At 35.8% G+C, this 21,730-nt stretch overlaps 1 long non-coding RNA gene across 1 annotated transcript in view; it reads right to left on the reverse strand.

Moving 5' to 3' along the window:
- The window catches only part of LOC131250758 (uncharacterized), an 85,956-nt gene extending 64,806 nt beyond the window's left edge, over window positions 1-21,150 (reverse strand). The window contains exon 1 of the long non-coding RNA XR_009173439.1: window positions 20,892-21,150. This is a non-coding gene — a long non-coding RNA (uncharacterized LOC131250758). The remainder of the gene's footprint in view (window positions 1-20,891) is intronic.
- Between the last annotated feature and the right edge of the window lie 580 nt (window positions 21,151-21,730).

Here is a 21,730-nt window from a genome sequence, read left to right on the forward strand (position 1 = left end):
ATATAACAAGATTTTTCTGGCAAATCTTGAAAGAAACCAAAATAATAGAAAGGAATTTACAATATGTAAAATACCTGAATATCTTCTTCGTTGTAGCAGCCCGGTAGAACCAAATCAAAGTAGATGATTGAATGTCCAAGTTCAATGTCCAGTACTCGATTACAATGGTTCTAGTTCTAATAGATTTTAAATTAAACCAAATAGGGCTTGCCTTAATTGATTTTGATTCCAAAGAAAGGGAATAATAATTCCTCTTTATCAAATCAGATTGGAATAGCAGAAACAAAATCAATTAAAATAAAGCTAAGGCAGGAAAATATTAAATAAGCACACTTAACTTGGATGGAGCACAGAATTATCTCTCAGAAGTTCGACGAGGATTAGCTTGGATACTTTAATTAATTCGATAATTTCTTCTGAGATTCGTGCACTATTTATAGGTGAGAAGATCGGGTCTTTGACTGGTCTAGAGTGCTCTTCGACTAGTCGAAGCCATAATAGATATTTAAAAAATCTGGCGGGATATACTTTGATCGTTCTACGACTGGTCGTAGCCCTCTTACGACTGGTCGTAGGTCCTGTAAACCTTCGCTGGACTTCGAGTCGAAGGTTGTACGACTGGTCGAAGATCAGTCGACACTGTTCCTACGACTGGTCGAACAGATTCCTGGACTAGTCGAAGGCTAACAGATTTTATCCGGAATATGTAACAAACTTACGACTGGTCGAGGAATATCTTAGACTGGTCGAAGCAAGTCTAGGACTAGTCGAAGAAGGCCTAGGACTAGTCGAAGAACAGACCAATCACATGTAAAATAAACATTCAGTTTATGTATCCGAAATGACCTACTTCTAAGGTCAACCTATGGTCAATCAAACCTCAAACATGAAGTATGGACATTGAAACATTCGGAACTTGAGACCTTGAAGTATAAGCCTTGTAATCTTGATGTAGATCAAACCTTGATGTAGCTCAATCTTGAAAGTGTATTAACTGCTTTGAACTCTTCTTGAAGTCTTGCAGCTTGAGTCTTGTCTTGTGAGCTTTCCTTGTTGTGAGCTTAGCTTGGTCATGGAGTCATGAATGTTGATCCTTGAGAGAGCTTCACTTAAGCAGGTTATATATAACATAACAGTGATTTTGGCACCACAAATTTGACAACAAATAGGGATATAAACTATAGCACTTACAATCTCCCCCTTTGTCAAATTAGTGACAAAACACATAACCAAACAAAAGTAAAACATCTGGTTAATACATGCAAATCAATATTCAACATTTAACATTCAACCAGTTTCATTCAACAAGATCAAACATATACTCCCCCTAACTCTCCCTGGGTAACATAACCACTGCTACTCCCCTTATAATCACATTAAGAACAAACCATTCTCCCCCTTTTTGTCACAACATGACAAAGGAGAACTAAAGAAAGGAAGTCATGAGAGGAAACATGAGGAAGAAAGAGAAAAAGCCCCAATTTAAGTGAAACCCGTGTTCCACGACTGGTCGTGGGTATCTACGACCGGTCGTAGTACGACTAGTCGTGTATACTCACGACTGGTCGTACAAACCCCAAAAATTCAATTTTCTTGCAATTTAAACAAAAATTTGGAATTCAATCTAGCAAATATATACACTCTAATACAAGAAGGCATAAATTATCAATTTAAAATACACATGCCAAGATCAAATTTCATCTTTTTGAACCTACTTTTATCGAGAGGTTTTGTGAAAATATCAGCACGTTGATCTTCAGTAGGAATATATTCTAGAGATATAACTTTTTCTTCTACTAATTCCCTTATATAATGAAATCTAATGTCAATGTGCTTAGTACGAGAATGCTGAATAGGATTTTTTGAAATATTTATCGCACTGGAATTATCACAGTGTAATAACATAGAATCCTGTTTAATTCCATAATCACTTAGCATTCGTTGCATCCAAACAAGCTGTGTACATGCATTACCAACTGTGAGCTGTTGAAAGTGATATAGAATTTTATTTCTTACTAAACCAGGAAACTAGACAATTTCCAATGTAAAAACAACCACCACTGGTTGATTTTCTATCATCTAGATTACCAACCCAGTCAGCATCCGAGTACCCAGCTAATTGGACATTGGTTTCATGAGGATACCAGAGACCGAGATTTACAGTACTTGCAACATATCTAATAATTCGCTTGACAGCAATCAAGTGAGATTCTTTTGGATCAGATTGATATCTTGCGTAAATACCAACACTTAGAGAAATATCAGGTCTACTAGCAGTTAAATATAACAAACTACCAATCATACTCCGATAAAGTTTTGAGTCAACATTTTTACCATTAGAGTCTTTTGATAGTTTCAGGGTAGTACTCATAGGAGTATCAAAATTTTTGCCATTGTCAAATCCAAATCTCTTGATTAGATTCAAAGCATACTTAGATTGAGAAATGAATATTCCTTCAGGTTGTTGCTTTACTTGCAATCCAAGGAAATAAGTCAATTCCCCAACCATGCTCATTTCGAACTGTGATTTCATCAAATCTGCAAACTCAGTAGTCAAGTCAGTACAAGTTGATCCATAAATGATATCATCAACATAAATCTGCACCATTAAGATATGATCATTATGTTTCTTAACAAACAGAGTTTTATCAACAGATCCCATTTGAAAATTATGACTTAAAAGAAATTTTGTTAGTTTCTCATACCATGCCCTAGGTGCTTGTTTTAATCCATAAAGTGTCTTTTTAAGCCGATATACATGATCAGTATTTTTGGAATCTTCAAATCCCATTGGTTGTTTAACATAGACTTCTTCATGTAAATCGCCATTTAGAAAAGCACTTTTCACATCCATCTGATAGATCTTTATCTTTTTAAAACATGCAATGGATATAAATAGTCTAATAGATTCAAGACGTGCTACTGGTGCAAAGGTTTCATCGAAACAGTTCCTTCAATTTGAGTATAACCTTGTACCACTAGTCTAGTCTTGTTTCTAATTATATTTCCACATTCGTCAGACTTATTTTTGAATATCCATTTTGTTCCAATGATGTGTTTATCTTTAGGTCTTGGTACGAGATACCAAACATCATTTCTTATGAATTGGTTGAGTTCATCTTGCATTGCAACAATCCAATTTTCATCAGCAAGAGCTTCTTTTACGATTGATGGTTCAATTTGGGATGTAAAACATACATAATTACATATATCCTCAAGTTGTCTATGGGTGCGAACACCGGTGAGAGGGTTTCCAAGAATTTGTGTGGTTGGATGATCTTTAACAGTCCTCAACTCAAAATCAGTTTGATTCAATGAAGTATCAGGTTTATCAATGATTAGTACTTCATCCTTATCTGAATTAGAAGTTGGTGTGTTTAAATGATCATCAATGACAACATTAATGGATTCTTGAATCACACCAGTCCTTTTGTTCAGGACCCTATAAGCTCGACTGTTTAAAGAATATCCTAGAAAAATACCTTCATCACTCTTCGTATCGAACTTTCCCAAATTTTCACGATCACGTAAAATGTAGCACTTGCTGCCAAAAACTCGAAAGTATTTAACAGTAGGCTTTTTATTGAACCACAATTCGTAAGCCATTTTATTATTATCTTTTCTAGTGTAAACTCGGTTAATAATATAGCAAGCTGTGTTGACTGCTTCAGCCCAAAGATTTTTAGAGAGCTTCATGCTATTCAACATAACATTAGCCATTTCTTGAAGCACCCTATTCTTCCTTTCTACAATTCCATTTTATTGTGGAGTTTTGGAAGCGGAGAATTCATGTAATATTCCTTGATCGGTACAGAACTTCTCAAAATTGCTATTCTCAAATTCAGATCCATGATCACTACGAATTTTACTGATTTGAGAAGATTTTTCAGTTTGAATCCTTTTGAGAACTTTTCTTACTTCTTCAAGGGTTTCAGATTTGTCCCTTAAGAAGACTACCCAAGTGAATCTGGTAAAGTCATCAACTATTACCAAGATATACTTTTTCCCACCACGACTTTCCATTCTGATAGGTCCTATTAGATCCATGTGGAGAAGTTCGAGTGGTCTTGATGTGGTATTTGAATTCACCTTTTTGTGTGAGTTCTTTATTTGTTTGCCTATCTGGCACTCACCACATATTTTATCTAATTTCTGAAGTTTGGGTAAACCTCTTACAAGTTCTCGTTTGCTCAATCGATATAAATTTCGATAATGTACATGTCCAAGACGTTTGTGCCATAAGTCAGTCTCGTCTGTATGGACCATGTAACATGTTTGATTAGATGAGCTGGATTCACTAATAATATAGCAATTTTCAGACGTTCTACGTCCAGTTAATATTACAGAACCCTTATTATTTAATATCTCACAGCTTTAATTAGAAAACCGAACATTATGGTTATTATCACATATTTGTGATATACTAAGCAAGTTGTGCTTTAGGCCTTCAACATATAAAACATTTTTAAACACCGGAAGATTAAAAAGTTGAACCGTACCTTGGCCTATTATCTTGCAGTTGCTACCATCACCAAATGTGACTGAGCCATCAGTCATATCTTTCAGATCGGTGAATAAAGCTTTGTCACCTATCATATGCCTGGAGCATCCACTGTCTAGGTACCACTTTGAATGACTTGTTGCTTTGAAAGCAGTGTAAGCAACCAAGCAGGTAACTTTAGGAACCCATTTCATAACTGTTTTGGGTTTAGGAACATAGTTGGTCTTTTTTTGTGTATATTTGTAGGAATGACCTGTAGAGTTAGATTTTAAGAGCTCCTTGAGTAAATCAACTATCTTTTCAGCTAGTGGATTTCGTTTCTGATTAAAGTTGACATGGCTACTTCTAGGTTTTTGAAAAGTTTTTGAATTTTTAGAAAAATCTTGATAAGTACTTTTCCCTTTTGAGTTTGAGGACTCTCCTTTAACAAACATAGGAGGAGTATACTTTTGTTTAGGAGGTAAATTTTTATCATAGCCCAACCCGGATCGATTGCCGCATTTTCTTGATCCGGATAAAAGTTTCTCCAACTTTGAATCACCTTGGGCATATTTCCATGTGTCCTTTAAACTCAGAAGAGAAGATACTTCAGTTTTAAGTTTCTCAATTTCAGATTTTAAATCAACAATTAGTGAGTTTTTGAATTCCAAATCGCATTTTGATTTTTCAAAACAATCTGAAATTTGAGATTTTTCTAAGACAAGTGTTTCAAAACAATTTTTGAGTTTAGAAAACTTTTCTTTTTGAAGTTTAAGTTTGACAGCAATTTTACAACTTTCCTTATATAGGGCATTGTAAGCATCTTGAAGATCATCTTCATTTTCACATTCACTATTCAGATTTTCTTCACTTGTTGAGTCATTATCTGAAAATGTGAATTTGGCTAGAGTCATAAGAGCTTTAACCTCATTGCCCGACTCAGTTTCAGAATCTTCTGATTCAGAAGAACCTTCAGAATCAGATGATTCATCCCATGTAGCCAACATACCCTTCTTCTTGGGTTTGTCCCTTTTAGGACATCTATTTGCTAAGTGCCCATATTCTAGACAGTTGTAACATTGACTATCTTTCAAAGATTTTTGAGATTTGGGTCTAAACTTCTTTTTATCATTTGATTTTTGAAAATCAACCCTTTTCTTGCTTTTGAAAATCTTGTAAAATTTTTAAGCTAAAAGAGCCATATCATCTTCTGAATCAGAATTTTCTTCTGAATTACATTGAGAAGATTTTAGTGCGATAGATTTTCCTTTAGGAGCTTTAAAGTTTAACTCGTAGGTTTGTAGTGAACCAACTAGTTCTTCTACCCTCATATTATCCGTATCACGAAGTTCCTGGATCGCGGTTACTTTAGAATTGAACTGTTCCGGAAGTGAGCGTAATATTTTTGCACACACTTTACTTTCTGGGATTTTATCGCCAAGACCCCACATTGAGTTTACAATGTCATTTAATCTAGTATAAAAGTCCATAAACATTTCATTTTCCTCCATATGAATTTCTTCAAATCTGGTTGTGAGGAGTTGGACTTTAGACTTTTTGACAATTGTAGTACCCTCGTGTGTCATTTCTAATATAGCCCAAGCTTGCTTTGCAGTATCATAGGAAATGATTCTTTTAAACTCATCCGGTGATAGTGCGCAAGTAATTGCATTTAGTACTTTAGCATTTGCACTACTCTCACTTTTCTGAAGTGTGGTCCATTGGTAATATGGTGTGACTTTCATTGATTTTGAACCGTCAACCCCAGTAACTTCCATGATAGGAGGATTCCATTCAGTCACTGTGGCTTGCCACACATTTTCAACCATTGATTTGAGGAAGATCCTCATTCTGGCTTTCCAATAGGCATAGTCGGACCCATCAAAGGGTGGAGGCCTTGTGACTGAAAGGCTATCAAAATTTGACATCTTAAATAGCTTAAATCGTTAGCTCAGGAATTGAATCCAAAAAAGGAGCTATTAGGCTCTGATACCACTTGAAAAGGCCAAGCTATATGTCCTAGAGGGGGGGTGAATAGGACAATGCCAAATAAAAACTTATCGCAGCGGAATAATAAAGAATATGATAGCCAAAGTAAATCACAATGCAGTAAATTAAAATAACCTCAAAATTCAGATCTTGAGAGGTTGATACAAACATTGTTCTAAGGACAACCTTACACTAAAAACAGAGTTTATGGTAAGACAACCTTATTTCTAGAAAGGTCTTTGTATCAAGTCTCAAATCGAAGAGGAATATAAAAAGAAATACAAACTGAATTGAAATAACTTGTAATTAAAAATGTATTGTTCTAGGGACAGCCATACACCATAAAAATGGCAGGGCAACCTTGCTGGAACAACTTTCAAATGAAATTAAAATATCAAGCTGATAAAGGAATAGCAGAAAATAAATTCTAAATTATTACAACATTCCCACAAAGCTTGAATTAAATGATTACAGCATTCACCACCATACATACAACCCACAAAAGAATAATTAAAGAATAGAAGTATAAACCATTCAACCACAACACAAGGGTTTATAGTGGTTCGCCTGTGTGTTCACCAACTGTTAAACAACAGCCACACAAAAAGCTACTCCACTCCTAATATCCTCACACAGGGGATATTAGCGTTTACTAACAAATAGGTTTTCCCAGGTTCACCCAAAACTCTTACAATTGTGTCTTTGTATGTGGGCTTACACAATTAAAAAACCCCACTTCTGAGTTTTCCTAGCTCTCCTCAGATAACCAATATAACAAGATTTTTCTGGCAAATCTTGAAAGAAACCAAAATAATAGAAAGGAATTTACAATATGTAAAATACTTGAATATCTTCTTCGTTGTAGCAGCCCGGTAGAACCAAATCAAAGTAGATGATTGAATGTCCAAGTTCAATGTCCAGTACTCGATTACAATGGTTCTAGTTCTAATAGATTTTCAATTAAACCAAATAGGGCTTGCCTTAATTGATTTTGATTCTAAAGAAAGGGAATAATAATTCCTCTATCAAATCAGATTGGAATAACAGAAATAAAATCAATTAAAATAAAGCTAAGGAAGGAAAATATTAAATAAGCACACTTAGCTTAGATGGAGCACAGAATTATCTCTCAGAAGTTCGATGAGGATTGGCTTGGATACTTTAATTAATTCGATAATTTCTTCTGACATTCGTGCACTATTTATAGGTGAGAAGATCGGGTCTTTGACTGGTCTAGAGTGCTCTTCGACTAGTCGAAGCCATAACAGATATTTAAAAAATCCGACGGGATATACTTTGATCGTTCTACGACTGGTCGTAGCCCTCCTACGACTGGTCGTAGGTCCTGTAAACCTTCGCTGGACTTCGAGTCGAAGGTTGTACGACTGGTCGAAGATCAGTCGACACTGTTCCTACGACTGGTCGAACAGATTCCTGGACTAGTCGAAGGCTAACAGATTTTATCCGAAATATGTAACAAACTTACGACTGGTCGAGGAATATCTTAGACTGGTCGAAGCAAGTCTAGGACTAGTCGAAGAAGGCCTAGGACTAGTCGAAGAACAGACCAATCACATGTAAAATAAACATTCGGTTTATGTATCCGAAATGACCTACTTCTAAGGTCAACCTATGGTCAATCAAACCTCAAACATGAAGTATGGACATTGAAACATTCGGAACTTGAGACCTTGAAGTATAAGCCTTGTAATCTTGATGTAGATCAAACCTTGATGTAGCTCAATCTTGAAAGTGTATTAACTGCTTTGAACTCTTCTTGAAGTCTTGCAGCTTGAGTCTTGTCTTGTGAGCTTTCCTTGTTGTGAGCTTAGCTTGGTCATGGAGTCATGAATGTTGATCCTTGAGAGAGCTTCACTTAAGCAGGTTATATATAACATAACAGTGATTTTGGCACCACAAATTTGACAACAAACAGGGATATAAACTATAGCACTTACAATATTGTATTTCCATTTCATACACACAGTATCCAAATTTTTTTGATCATAGTGGATTTTGTGATGGTGTTCTTGTGGTTATTGTTCCTGGGTTATGCATTTGGTTATGCTCATTATGCATTAAATTGATATTAGAAATCCTCCTTGTATGATCCCAGGATCAGAACCTGGTAAGTGGGTGCCGGGAGCCGAAAATGGGGTTCCATGGAGGCTTTCGGCGCCGGATTCGGCGATTAAGAATTTTGTGAGCCTGGTTTCCGAGTTCGGGGCGTGACATAAACCTAAAACCGAAATGTATTCTCAAATCCCAAAACCTAAACCTACCTAATCCTAATCTCAACTCCTTAACCTAAACCTAAACCTAATCTTGAAAACCGAAACCTAAACCCAATCCCGAACCCGAACCCGATTTCCTAAACCTAAACCTTAACCTATTCTTAATTCCCAAATCCTATAGCTTATAACCTAAACCTAAACCTAAACCTTAAACTAAACCTAAACCGAAACTTATAACCTAAACCTAAACCTAAACCCGAAACCTAAATGTATTCTCAAATCCCTAAACCTAAACCAACACCTAATCCAAATCTCAACTCCCTAACTTAAACCTAAACATTAACTGGAAAACCCAAACCTAAACCCGATCTCGAACCCCAACCCCCTTTCCTAAATGTATACCTTAAACTATTCTCAATTCTCTAAACCTATAGCTTATAGCCTAAACCTAAACCTTAACCTAAACCTAAACCTAAACCTTAACTTAAACCTAAACCTAAACCTATGACCTAAAACCTAAACCTATAACCTAAACTTATAACCTATAACCTAACCTTAGCCTAAACATAAAACCTAAACCTTAACCTATAACCTAAAACCTAAAGATAAACCTAAAACCTAAATGTATTCTTAAATCACTAAACCTAAACCTACACCTAATCCTAATCTCAACTCCCTAACCTAAACGTAAACCTAAACTTGAAAACCCAAACCTAAAGCCGATCCTGAATCCGAACCCGATTTCCTAAACCTAAACCTTAACCTATTCTCAATTCCCTAAACCAATAGCTTATAATCTAAACCAAAACCTTAACCTAAACCTAAACCTAACCCTTAACCTAAACCTATAACGTTAACCTAAACTAAAACCTATGACCAAAAACCTTAACCTAAAACCTATATCCTAACCTTGAGCTAAACCTAAAACTAAAACCTTAACCTATAACCTAAAACCTGAACCTAAACCTAAAACGTAAATCTAAACCCAAAACCTAAAGGTTTTCTCAAATCCCTAAACCTAAACCTACACCCAATCCTAAACTCAACTCCCTAACCTAAACCTAAACCTAAACTTGAAAATCCATACCTAAACCCGATCCCGATTTCCAAAACATAAACCATAACCTATTCTCAATTCCCTAAACCAATAGCTTATAACCAAAACCAAAACCTTAACCCAAACCTAAACCTAAACCTAAACCTAAACGTAAACCTAAACCTATGACCTAAAACCTTAACCTATAACCTATAACCTAAACTTACAACCTATAATATAACCTTCGCCAAAACCTAAAACCTAAACCTTAAACTATAACCTAAAACCTAAACCAAAAGGTAAAACCGAAATGTATTCTCAAAGCCCTAAAGCTAAAACTACACCTAATCCTAATCACGACTCCCTAACCAAAACCAAAACCTAAACTTCAAAACCCAAACTAAAACCCGATCCCGAACCCGAACCCGATTTCCTAAACCTAAACCTTAACCTATTCTCAATTCCCTAAACCTATAGCTTATAACCTAAACCTAAACCTTAACCTAAACCTAAACATAAACATTAACCTAAACCTAAACCTAAACCTATGACCTAAAACCTTAACCTATAACCTATAACTTAACCTTAGCCTAAACCTAAAACCTAAACCTTAACCTATTACCTAAAACCTAAACCTAAACCTAAGACCTAAATGTATTCTCAAATCCCTAAACCTAAACCTACACCTAATCCTAATCTCAACTCCCTAACCTAAACCTAAACCTAAACTTGAAAACCCAAACCTAAACCCGATCCCGAACCCGAACCCGATTTCCTAAACCTAAACCTTAACTTATTCTCTATTCCCTAAACCTATCGCTTATAATCTTAACCTAAACCTTAACCTAAACCGATAACCTTAACCTAAACCAAAACTTATGACCAAAAACCTTAACCTATAACCTACAAAACCTTAACCTAAACCTAAAACCAAAACCTTAGCCTATAACCTAAAGCCTAGACCTCAATCTAAAACCTAAACATAAACCCAAAACCTAAATGTATTCTCAAATCCCTAAACCTAAACCTACACCCAATCCTAAACTCAACTCCCTAACCTAAACCTAAACCTAAACTTGAAAACCCAAACCTAAACCAGATCCCGAATTCGAACCCGATTTCCTAAACCTAAACCATAACCTATTCTCAATTCCCTAATCCTATAGCTTATAACCTAAACCTAAACCTTAACCAAAAGCTAAACCTAAACCTAAACCTAAACCTTAACCTAAACCTATAACCTAAACCTAAACCTAAACCCAAAAGCTAAATGTATTCTCAACCTAAACCTACACCTAATCCTAATCTCTACTCCCTATCCTAAACCTAAACCTAAACTTGAAAACCCAAACCTAAACCCGATCCTGAACCCGAACCCGATTTCTTAAACCTAAACCGTGACCTATTCTAAATTCCCTAAACCTATAGCTTATAACGTAAACATAAACCTTAACCTAAAACTAAACCTAAACCTTAACCTTAACCTAAACCTAAACCTATGACCTAAAACCTTAACCTATAACGTATAACCTATACTTATAACCTATAACCTAACATTTGTCTAAACATAAAACCTAAACCTTAACCTATAACCTAAAACCTAAACCTAAACCTGAAACGTAAATGTATACACAAATCCCTAAACCTATACCTACACCTAATCCTAATCTCAACTCCCTAACCTAAACCTAAACCTAAACTTGAAAACCCAAACTTAAACCCGACCTCGAACCCGAACCAGATTTCCTAAACCTAAACCTTAACCTATTCTCAATTCCCTAAACCTATATCTAATAATCTAAACCTAAACCTTAACCTAAACCAATAACCGTAACTTAAACCAAAACCTATGACCAGAAACCTTAACCTATAACATATAACCTAACCTTAACCTAAACCTAAAACCAAAACCTTAGCCTATAACCTAAAACCTAGACCTCAACCTAAAACCTAAACCTAAACCCAAAACCTAAATGTATTCTCAAATCCCTAAACCTAAACCTACACCTAATCCTAAACTCAACTCCCTAACCTAAACCTAAACCTAAACTTGAAAACCCAAACCTAAACCCGATCCCGAACTCGAACCTGATTTCCTAAACCTAAACCATGACCTATTCTCAATTCCCTAATCCTATAGCTTATAACCAAAACCTAAACCTTAACCAAAAGCTAAATCTAAACCTAAACCTAAACCTTAACCTAAACCTATAACCTAAACGTAAACCTAAACCCAAAACCTAAATGTATTCTTAACCTAAACCTACACCTAATCCTAATCTCTACTCCCTAACTTAAACCTAAACCTAAACTTGAAAACCCAAACCTTAACCCGATCCTGAACCCAAACCCGATTTCCTAAACCTAAACCTTAACCTATTCTAAATTCCCTAAACCTATAGCTTACAACGTAAACTTAAACCTTAATCAAAAACTAAACCTAAACCTAAACCTATGACCTAAAACCTTAACTTAAAACGTATAACCTATACTTATAACCTATAACCTAACCTTTGCCTAAACATAAAACCTAAACCTTAACCTATAACCTAAAACCTAAACCTAAACCTGAAATGTAAATGTATTCACGAATCCCTAAACCTATACCTACACCTAATCCTAATCTCAACTCCCTAACCTAAACCTAAACCTAAACTTGAAAATCCAAACCTAAACCCGATCTCGAACCCAAACCAGATTTCCTAAACCTAAACCTTAACCTATTCTCAATTCCCTAAACCTATATCTTATAATCTAAACCTAAACCTTAACGTAAACCTTAACCTAAAACTTAACCTAAACCTATAACCGTAACCTAAACCAAAACCTATGACCAAAAACCTTAGCCTATAACATATAACCTAACCTTAACGTAAACCTAAAAACAAAACCTTAGCCTATAACCTAAAACCTAGACCTCAACCTAAAACCTAAACCTAAACCTAAAACCTAAATGTATTCTCAAATCCCTAAATCTAAACCTACACCTAATCCTAATCTCAACTCCCTAACATAAACCTAAACCTAAACTTGAAAACCCAAACCTAAACCCGATCCCGAACCCGAACCCGATTTCCTAAACCTGAACCTTAACCTATTCTCTATTCCCTAAACCTATAGCTTATAATCTAAACCTAAACCTTAACCTAAACCTATAACCTTAACTTAAACCAAAACCTATGACCAAAAACCTTAACCTATAACCTATAAAACCTTAACCTAAACCTAAAACCAAAACCTTAGCCTATAACCTAAAACCTATACCTCAACCTAAAACCTAAACCTAAACCCAAAACCTAAATGTATTCTCAAATCCCTAAACCTAAACCTACACCTAATCCTAAACTCAACTCCCTAACCTAAACCTAAACCTAAACTTGAAAACCCAAACCTAAACCCGATCCTGAACCCGAACCCGATTTCCTAAACCTAAACCATAACCTATTCTCAATTCCCTAATCCTATAGCTTATAACCTAAACCTAAACCTTAATTGAAACCTAAACCTAAACCTAAACCTAAACCTTAACCTAAACCTAAACCTAAACCTATAACCTAAACGTAAACCTAAACCCAAAACCTAAATGTATTCTCAACCTAAACCTACACCTAATCCTAATCTCTACTCCCTAACCTAAACCTAAACCTAAACTTGAAAACCCAAACCTAAACCCGATCCTGAACCCGAACCCGATTTCCTTAACCTAAACTTTAACCTATTCTAAATTCCCTAAACCTATAGCTTATAACGTAAACTTAAACCCTAACCTAAACCTAAACCTAAACCTAAACCTAAACCTACGACCTAAAACCTTAACCTATAACCTATAATCTAAACTTATAACTTCTAACCTAACCTTAGCCTAAACTTAAATCCTAAACCTTAACATATAACCTAAAACCTAAACCTAAACCTAAAACCTAAATGTATTCTCAAATCGCTAAACCTAAACCTACACATAATCCTAATCTCATCTCCCTAACCTAAACCAAAACCTAAACTTGAAAACCCAAACCCAAACCTGATCCCGAACCTGAACCCGATTTCCTAAACCTAATGCTTAACCTATTCTCAATTTCCTAAACCTATAGCTTATAACCTAAACCTAATCCTTAACCTTAACATAAACCTAAACCTAAACCCAAAACCTAAATGTATTCTCAAATCCCTAAACCAAAACCTACACCTAATCCATATCTCAACTCCCTAACTAAACCAAAATATAAACTTGAAACCCTAAACCTAAACCCGATCCCAAACCCGAACCTGATTTCCTAAACCTAAAGCTTATCCTATTCTCAATTACCTAAGCATATAGCTTATAAACTAAAGCTAAACCAAAACCTAAATCTAAACCTTAACTTAAACCTAAACCTAAACCTATAACCTAAACCTAAACCTAAACCTAAAACCTAAATGTACTCTCAAATCCTTTTACCTAAACCTACACCTAATCCTAATCTTAACTCCCTAACCTAAACCTAAACCTAAACTTGAAAAAACAATCCTAAACCCAATCCCGAACCCGAACCCGATTTCCTAAACCTAAACCTTAACCTATTCTCAATTCCCTAAACCTATAGCTTATAACCTAAACCTAAACCTAAACCTTAACCTAAACCTAAACCTAAACCTATAACCTAAACCTGAACCTAAACCCAAAACCTAAATGTATTCTCAACCTAAACCTACACCTAATCCTAATCTCAAGACCCTAACCTAAACCTAAACCTAAACTTAAAAACCCAAACCTAAACCAGATCTTGAACCCGAACCCGATTTCCTAAACCAAAACCTTAACCTATTCTCAATTCCCTAAACCTATAGCTTATAACGTAAACTTAAACCGTAACCTAAACCTAAACCTAAAACTTAACCTTAACCTAAACTTAAACCTTAACCTAAACCTAAACCTAAACCTATGACATAAAACCATAACCTATAACCTATAATCTAAACATATAACCTCTAACCTAACCTTAGCCTAAACCTTAACCTATAACCTAAAACTTAAAGCTAAACCTAAAACCTAAATGTTTTCTCAAATCGCTAAACGTAAACCTACACATAATCCTAATCTCAGCTCCCTAACCTAAACCTAAACCTAAACTTGAAAAACCAAACCTAAACCTGATCTCGAACTTGAACCCGATTTCCTAAACCTAAACCTTAAGCTATTCTCAATTCCCTAAACCTATAGCTTATAATATAAACCTAAACCTAAACCTAAACCTTAACCTAAACCTATAACCTTAACCTAAATCAAAACCTATGACCTAAAACCTTAACCAATAACCTATAACCTAAACTCATAACCCATAACCTAACCTGCACCTAAACCTAAACCTATACCTTAACCTAAACCTATAACCTTAACCTAAATCAAAACATATGACCTAAAACCATAACTGATAACCTATAACCTAAACTTATAACCCATAACCTAACTTAAACCTAAACCTAAAACCTAAATGTATTCTCAAATCCCTAAACCTAAACTTACACCTAATCCTAATCTTAACTCCCTCACCTAAACCTAAACTTGAAAGCCTAAACCTAAACCCGATCCCGAACTCGAACCTGATTTCCTAAACCTAAACCTTAACCTATTCTCAATTCCCTAAACCTCTAGCTTATATCCTAAACCTAAACCTAAACCTAACCTAAACCTAAACCTAAACCTAAACCTATAACCTAAAACCTAAACCTAAACCTAAAACCTAAATGTATTCTCAAATCCCTAAACCTAAACCAACACTTAATCCTAATCTCAACTCCCTAACCTAAACCTAAACCTAAACTTAAAAACCCAAACCTAAACCCGATCCCAAACCCGAACCCGATTTCCTAAACCTAAACCTTAACATGTTCTCAATTCCCTAAACCTATAGCTTTTAACCTAAACCTAAACCTTAACCTAAACCTAAACCTAAACCTAAACCTGTAACCTAAATCTAAACCTAAACCCAAAACCTAAATGTATTCTCAAATCCCTAAACCTAAACCTACACCTAATCCTAATCTCAACTCCCTAACCTAAACCTATACCTAAACCTAAACTTGAAAACCCAAACCTAAACCTGATCCCGAACCCGAACCCAATTTCCTAAACCTAAACCTTAACGTATTCTCAATTCCCTAAACCTATTGCTTATAACCTAAACCAAAACCTAAACCTAAACTTAAACCTAAACCTTTACCTGAACCTAAACCTAAACCTATGGCCTAAAACCTTAACCTATAACCTACAATCTAAACTTATAACCTCTAACCTAACCTTAGCTTAAACCTAAAACCTAAACCTTAACTTATAACCTAAAACCTATACCTAAACGTAAATCCTAATTGTATTCTCAAATTGATAAACTTAAACCTACACCTAATCCTAATCTCAACTCCCTAACCTAAACCTAAACCTAAACTTGAAAACCCAAACCTAAAACCGATCCCGAACCCAAACTCGATTTCCTAAACCTAATCTTTAACCTATTCTCAATTCCCTAAACCTATAGATTATAATCTAAACCTAAACCTAATCCTAAACCTTAACTTAAACCTATAACCTTAACCTAAATCAAAACCTATGACCTAAAACCTTAACCTATAACATATAACCTAACCTTACCTAAACCTTAGCCTATTACCTAAAACCTAAACCTAAACCTAAAACCTAAATGTATTCTCAAATCCCTAAACCTAAACCTACACCTAATCCTAATCTCAACTCTCTAACCTAAACCTAAACCTAAACTTGAAAACCCAATCCCGAACCCGAACCCAATTTCCTAAACCTAAACCTAAACCTTAACCTATTCTCAATTCGTTAAACCTATATCTTATAATCTAAACCTTAACCTAGACCTATAACCTTAACCTAAACCAAAACCTATGTCCTAAAACCTTAACCTATAACCTATAACCTAACCTTCACCTAAACTTAAAACCTAAAACCTAAACCTAAAACCTAAATGTATTCTCAAATCCCTAAACCTAAACCTACACCTAATCCTAATCTCAACTCCCTAACCTAAACCTACAAACCATATGGTGAGACCATTCCTTTTGTGTCAATTTCATTCCTCTTTGAGTTTTTATTAATCCATTTTGAAAAAAAAAAAAAACGGTTATACATGATGCACTTCTTTCACTTTATTTTTCTTTCCCCCAATGGTCATTCTGATTTTTGAATGCCATAACTATTTGTACGATGATGGAATATACGAAGTTGTTGCAGGAAGTGACTTTGTCATTACTAGAGTTACATTTTGAAACAACTCTTCAAAGTACTACATAAATGACCGTGAAAGTAATTTTACGGAGGTCACTAAGAAATTGAAGGGAAAAGGAGTGGACTTGGACAACAATCGATTTTTAATTCTTCAGGTGGTTGATGGCTGAAAAAGGCCTATTTACTTGTGAAAATAATATCATACCGTCAAAATAAATCTTCTCTTTCTATTCTTTCTTATTGAAATTTCAGGGTGAAGTTGAGCATATTTCTCTAATGAAGTCAAAGATTTGTATTTTCAGCATTATTGTAATTGTAATTGTAATTGATTGTAATTGTAATTGATTGAATGAAGGATTGTAATTGATTGAATGAAGGATTGTAATTGATTGTAATGGAATGAATGAATGATTATGCAGGTGGTAATTGAATGAACAAATGATTATATATTTTTTTAATGTACGTAATAGCTATAGATATTGACCATAGCCGGTTATCTGACAGTTGTACCCATTATTAAATTTGGCCTATTGCTACAGATTTTTAACTACAAATAATATCCATAACTGTTTGTAGTTTTCGCTACAGATATAATTGCTATGGATTATATCTGTAGCTATTTGGATCAATAACTACGGATTCAATCCGTAGCCATAGGTTCAAGACCTATTGTTACGGAAACTACGACTACGGTCGTGCTACGGACTAAAACCATAGCCATAGGTCTATGTGTAATGACCCGAAAAATTTCGTGCCAAGACCCGAGTACTACCTCTATTTTTTCCTTAGAAGCTATTTGTGGGTAATTAGCGCTAAACTCCATTGCTTGTGAAATTAGCATCAATCACTTTAAATTTGTTCTGCATGACTCAAAACCTATAGCATCATTAGCGCTTTGTTACTCTGAAATCTGGGATTCATCGTTAAATCCAGTTGCTCTTGAGAATTTTTGGAAGCTTTGGATCGGACCTGGACTGCACGTTGAAAGTCCGATAACAATGATCTTAGGCTGTTTTAGTCACCATGTTGGACTTGGCCATCACCTCAAAAATTAAGTCCAGATGATGTTCTGGGTCGATTTGATTGAGTCCGGAGTGAAGAGTGTGAGAACGGTGAGAAATTAAATATGCTTTTATGAAATCTGAGTCGTGTCGCTTGCACGACGATATTAAGCAATCTGACTGTTGGATTCTAACCCAATTTCACCCTCGGATCAGGGAAGGTGGCCCAGGCATGTCCTTGTGCTTGTGGACCTGATCGAGTTTCGGTGACCGTTAAATTGAGTGTGGTCCGCCACGGTTGATTTGTAAAGCCGATCGGTACGAAAACTCAGCCTGACCTAGATCCATGGTCAGTGAGCTTAAGTCCGATCGCACGTGGAAAAAGGTCCACCGGAAGTGTTCCGTTGAATCGAGAGAGGCCTGTTTTGGTTATAACCTAAGTATACCTTGGCCCTGGGGCTATTTTCATCAATGTTAGGCCTATATATAGACCTTAAAACTCTAACTCTCTTTTCCATACGAATTTCCTAACCCTAGCTAAGAAAGAGAGAGGAAAAGAGAGAGAAAGTGAGAGAGAAGTTGGTGAATCATCTTGGATTCTTTCCTGTTCTTCTTCATCCTTTAACCATCACTTTTGAATCATTATTCTGGTGATTCTAAGTTCATCTTTGGGTAAGTTAACCTAACCCTAATCTGTTTTAGAGCTTAGAATAGTTTACGTGTTGTTGTAGCTCATTTCTATTCTTGCCTTAGGTTATCTTGTCGCCGTTGACGAAGACATATCGTCTGAATCAGTTCGGTGCTCTATTTCTGGTTTAAGGTGCGGACTTTAATCGTATAGGTTATGGTTTTCAAGACTTTCAATGCCATTTAAAGGTTTATTCTTGTTATGGATGAGATTTCACATGCCAAATGCTATGTTTATTTTGCGTTCCTGATATGCATGTGTTATATTGAGTTTTGTGTATTCTATGTATATGTAGGAAGTACCGTATACGTATAAAATATGAATATGTACTTGCCATGATTATTTGTCGTATACTTGTGCTAATTGTATGTGTGACAACTCTTTGGCGAAAGGAATTGTCCAAATGCGTGTACTTCAACATGCGTCATGTATGTTGAACTATGTAGTCTAAGTATTTATAGAAATGTCTGAATGGTTTAAAGTGTAATATATTATCCTATTTGCGGGCACTGAGAAGCGATTCTCAACACTCCTATTGATGTGTATGATTTACTACATGCAAGTCACATTATTTGTTGTTTAACTTCCAGTATTACTTATGTGTAAATCCATGTTAAGTTGATATTCTGCAAATGCTCATATACTACATGATTTGAGTTGTTGTTCCATTACTATTCTAAATCCTATATGAATATCTGTTATAATGGAATATGTTTGGGACTATGAATTAGTCCAGGAAATCGGTAATCGACCTTGAGTTCGTGGCTGAGGTTGCTTTCGCCACGTAGGACGTGATTAGACGAACCCGAGTCGTATTAGAGTTGTTGGCAGTGGTTTGGCCACACGGAGTGTTTGCGTACTCTATGTCATTCAACCCAATGTGCGCTCATACTAGTCGAGTTCGTTAAGTAACCAGATTATCTGATGTATGTTCACCATGTATGGATGTTATTGCTTGAATCTAGGGTACCAAACTTACCAGTGTAAATCTTGTTAACCATTGTACATGGATCCACTATGACTCATGAGACGGACATGGTGGTATGGGACACCGTGGTCGAGCTGTCGGCCTACGTTGGGGTGACGAGCCTCCCCGTAGTGACCAGTGAGCAACCAAACTCGTGAGCCAATTATGGTAGTATGGGACACTATATTCGTGCTGTCGACCTACATTGATTGGTGACAGCCCTTTGTAGTGACCTCGAGCATACCTGGATACCGCATTGGGGTGACGAGCCTTATTGTAGTAACAAAGGCATAATAGGCGTGCATTGATTGGTGACGAGCCCTTTGCAGCGACCTAAAACCATATGATTGTATGAGATGGTCTAGGACTGACGACCCTAGAATGATCACTGTTTGGATAGTGATATGAGGAAGGTACCTTAGCTTCCCAATCTTGCTGTATGAAAAGGACTAATAACAACTTGGTAATCATGTTCATGCACCGCATTGCATATGCCTGGAAGAGGTGGAGCACTTGAGGTGGTGTCATGCGTAACGTAAGATGAAGACGCTGAGGGTGTACACGCGAGGGCATGCATCATTCTACATACATCCTTGTACTAACAAAAGTACTTAGGACATGTTTGATTGTTCTGCTTTATCATTACTGCTTGATTAAATTGATAACATGTTAACCTTTGCTTTATTGTTCCACTGAGTTGATCACTCACTCCCACGTTCTGGGACGGTGTTTAAACACCCACCAGACTCTGTCTTAGATGCAGATATTGATGCGACCCCTGAGGCAGACCAGGAGTTCGAGGATGATGAGGTTGCATTTTCTTTCATGCAGTTTTCAGGCGGGTTCTAGTGAGCCTTGTTCTGATGCGTGGGATTCTAGGATTTTTTTTTGAGAATAGATGATGTCATTTGATACTTGTAATTTTGATAGTAACACTTGTAAGTATGACCTGGTATGTATATGTATTTCAAGAATTTGCACATGTACACATATATTTCTTTAAGTCTTCCGCTTGCGTTCTTCACTTATCCCTTAATTATGTTTGCAGTTTGGCTTAATCTATTCCATGTTTTTTGCACTCATACAGACAACATACATCCATCATTCAATATGTTGCATAAGTGATGTTTTGAAACTCGAGAGCTGAGTTATGCTCGACCCCCGAATTTCAGGGCGTTACACTATGGCTATGGTTTTAGTCCGTAGTCTTTGCCCATTTTTTTAGTAGTGTTCCTTTTCTTTTTTACCATGAAACACTAGAATAATACCTGAAGAAAGGCCTCTCCAATGAAGTGGTCTAGTTAATAAATTCTATTGAACCTCCAATGTCACAAGTTATATCAGAAATTCCAACTAATGAGCTACCTTTCCTCTTTAGTTCTAGCAATTGCTTGGTAGTAAGGAACCGAGGAAACCTTTTCTCCTAATACATGCAATTAACTGCCACAACCAAAACCAAGTATTATATATGTATAAACAAAAGTTCCAGGCAATTTGGATTGGGAACGAATAATAAAAGTCATGAGAGGTAACAGGCTGTTCCAGGCAATTTCCAGGATGAATTGGAAAGCTAATTTTCATCTTAACCATGCAATAAGCATCCATACACTAATTAACTAATTGAATTAGTGAAACTTTTGGCTTATCGTTCACCCAAATTGGACTCATCATGTGAACGTTTTCTTTTATTTTCTTTTCATCCAGTTATTTGTGTACCACATGTGCAATTTCTTAAGATCAATGTTTCTCTTTTCAAAAGGGATATTTAATGCTAAGGGGAACCACGACATCTGGAGATCAAAGCCATTTACCAAAGCTTGACATGAAATTCATTTAGGTCGAATCAGCTAGTTACATGTGAAAATGAAAATGAGATTTTGACATATACCACCCTCTCTTTTAGCCCAAAAAACATATAAGACCCTCCTAACACTATTTGTTTCCTAAATATGGTTAAAAAATTACCCTACTGTTAATTTTTTAAATATGTTTACAAATTAATAATATTACCCATGCAAAACCCTAACTATAATCTCTCCTCTCCCCCCAAACCTAAGTGCAGCCCTTCACTCACACAAAACCTTAACCCCGAACCTAAATCAGCTTG

Source organism: Magnolia sinica, chromosome 1 (assembly GCF_029962835.1).
Source record: "Magnolia sinica isolate HGM2019 chromosome 1, MsV1, whole genome shotgun sequence".
Taxonomy (NCBI): Eukaryota; Viridiplantae; Streptophyta; class Magnoliopsida; order Magnoliales; family Magnoliaceae; genus Magnolia; species Magnolia sinica.